This window comes from Marmota marmota, unplaced genomic scaffold, assembly GCF_001458135.2.
Source record: "Marmota marmota marmota unplaced genomic scaffold, marMar, whole genome shotgun sequence".
NCBI classification, from domain to species: Eukaryota; Metazoa; Chordata; class Mammalia; order Rodentia; family Sciuridae; genus Marmota; species Marmota marmota.
In genome coordinates, this window is record NW_026000081.1 from 3,273,773 (window position 1) to 3,276,900 (window position 3,128).

Consider the following 3,128-nt stretch of genomic DNA (forward strand, 5'->3'; position numbering starts at 1 on the left):
TGCAGGTTGGTGGTGACATTGCTTCACAGAAGAGACTCTGAGGTGGGATATGAAGAGGAGGAGTCTGGTTGCCTGATTCTTTGTCCCAGTGGGAGGTGAGATGGGATGCTCTTGACAAGCCCACCCGGGGGCATATCCTGGGGTCTTTCTCAGCTGTACCCAAACACAAGATGAGGAACCCAGGGCAGTGAGGTTCCATCCATAGGGCCTGCATGGGTCAGTGGAGCATCCCTGGCCTCTAGCAGGGAAGGGGCAGGGCTGGGCTTGTGTATGTGTGGGGGTAACATGGAGGAGGAGGGTGAGCTGAGGAGCCTGGGGTGGCTTGGGGTGGAGGCCTTAGGAGTACATCCAGGACTTCAAGGATGGGGCATATGCCCACTGGGACAGGCCTTATTGTCTGAGCCTCAGGGACCAGGAAAGCAGGCGTGGTGCTGAGGAGGCAGTGCTGGCTTTGGGTGACTTCTCTAAGTCTCGCTTTCCTTATCTAGGACCAATACTAACTCTTTGCCAAGAGTGAGACAGAATTAGGCCACTTTCATTATTTTTCGTTGTCCTACAGATTAAAAAAAAATTAAAAAACCCCACAACCCCCCCTCCCACCAAATATGAAATGAGCTTATAACAATTGTGCTGTATATTTCAATGGCTTGCGTTTCACGATTGAATTTTAAACTCCCAAACCTCAGTTGGAGATAATGAAGAAAGTCTAAATATGGGAACGTTCATAAATATGAGGCTTGGACTAAATGGCCCCCATCCACCAGGACCACCTGGCTTTGGTGTCAGTCCCTGTCATGAGCAGTCAGTGAGGGTACAGAGAGTCAGGTGTGTGTATCATCTGCCTCCTGGGGCTCCCCGGGTGTGGGTAGTGCAGCGCCCTTTTGGCCTCAATTCTGCACACAGCTGCCTGGAATGTTCTTCACATGTCAACCCCCATCTGGTTTTTAATCAGCCTTCAGACCTCAAATCAGTCCTCATTTCTTCAGGATGCTCCTACCAGGCTGGTGCCTAGTCTTGTTTATTTCCTTGTCCATCTCCCTCACAGACTGTGGCCTCCCGAGGACAAAGGGCCTGACTCATGGAACGCCTCAGTGAGCCACTCAATCAGTGAGAACTTCAAGAGTCACACTGCTCTCTTGGTCTGTGACTTCCGATATTGGCTCCCTCCCCTTGCTCACCACTCCCGGTTCCTTTGCTGTCCCCCTGGACTCTCCTTGTGCCTGTTGGGAGGACTCTGAAGAGAGAGGAGGTGGACTAGCTGCCTTCAGGTCGTTGGGCTCTGCAAAGCCTCCCCCACCCTGAGGGCTCTGCAGCCAGGCCCAGATCTGGGTCCTCTGCCAGCTATGAAGGACGCGATCTGAGAAGGGGCCAGGGGGCCATCAGCACATCTCTATCTGGGAAGGAGCTGGGAGGGTGGAGGAGGCCCTTTGAAGTGCAGGGCTGGCTCACTAGGCCCAGGCAACGAGAGGGCAGCAGAGAGAACCTCGGTAGCCATTAGCTGCCACTGTCATTTTGCCTAAATGGCACCTAAACACCTGCAGCGTGCCTTGGAATCTTCTTCGCCTGCTGTCTCCTCTGCCTTCTTATCCTTCAGGCAGCTTAAATGTCACATCCTCTGAGATGACATCCCCACTCCTCTGCCTCCTGGTTGCTCAGCAGTGCTCTTTACAACAGCTTTGTGAAGAGTTTGGTCTTGGTGATGGGATGACACATCTATCTCCCTTTGAGGTGCAGATGACAGCCCCGGTGTCTGTCTTTCCTTTCTGAATCTTCAGCATCCAGATGAGTACTTAGCACCCCATGGAGGCTCAGCCAGTGCCCCAGAGTGGCTTATACCTTGATTCGAGAAGGCACATCCCTGACCTCACGGCATGAATAACGAATGCAGAGATGCACAAGTTCACAAAGACGCAAGTGTACGCATGCACTCGTGCACGCAGGACCCCACACACCAACATCCTCCCCCTGAGTGGGCCAGTAAAGGCCTCAGGCCCAGAGCCCTATTCCCAGCCCCTCTCCCTTCCCTGTCACTCAACTCCCTGCCAGTTCTCATGCTAATGAGAGGAAGCGGCTGGTCTGGGAGAAGCTCCTAAAGGAAGTCTTTGAAATGGAAATGTTATGACAAAATGATGGATTGTTTTCCGGAGCTGTGCAGTTTGTTTCTTCCTAGTGGCAGAAGGGAGGATATAATTGAGACAGGAGGGGCACAGGCTGGCCTTTGTCAGGATGGTAACAAATGCCACGAAACCCATACCCAGCGCAGGGAGCAGGCCACAGGAATGGAGGTGAGGGGAAGGCCCAGGTGGGCAGACAGGCAGAGCCCAGCTGTTGTCTAGGATCCCTGCTCAGAGCTGGGCCTGAGGCAGGGAGCATGGGATTAGGGGGAGCTTCTGGACTATCCTGTGCAGCTCAACCCTGAGCCTTCTGTGGTCCCCTTAGTCTGCTCTGCCCCTTCCTGTCTTTTCTAACCTGTGAATTGCTCCTCATCCTTTGGGCCAGCTTAAATGTCACCTCCTCTGAAAATACACGGGGGGCATCTAACCTCCCACCCCCAAACCTCAGGAATACTCCATGTACTTGGAGCTCATTGGAAGTGTCACCTGCCACATGCCTACTGTGTGTGACACAGTGTTCTAGGCACCGTGTCCATCAGTGAACACAGGCAGATCCTCCACCTTCCTGGACCTTACATTCTGGGAGGACACAGACAATGGAGGTAATGAATGTATTTTTTTGATGATAAGCTCCATGAGTTTAGAGGAGCTGAGGAACAGGGTTGGGGATCCTGAGCTTTAAAATTAGGCAGAAAGGTAGGCTTAGGAGAAGTAGACACTGGGGCAAAGATGTGAGAGAGGGCTCAGCCGTGCCTACATGGTGGTGGTGGGGGGTGCTGTGTGTGAAGATTCAAGACAGTGGCATCAAATAAGGAGGAGTTACCAGCATAAATATGGATGCACTACTTTTTGCTTTTAATACCAACTTTCTAATGAAACGTGACTCACATTTCAATCATTTTGTACCCTTCATAGCACTTAGTGTTTGGCGCAAAGTCATTGTTCAGTAGATGCATGTCGAATGAATAAATGTGCAGCCTGTCCGCCAAACCTCCAAACCAGGGCAAGGGCTGC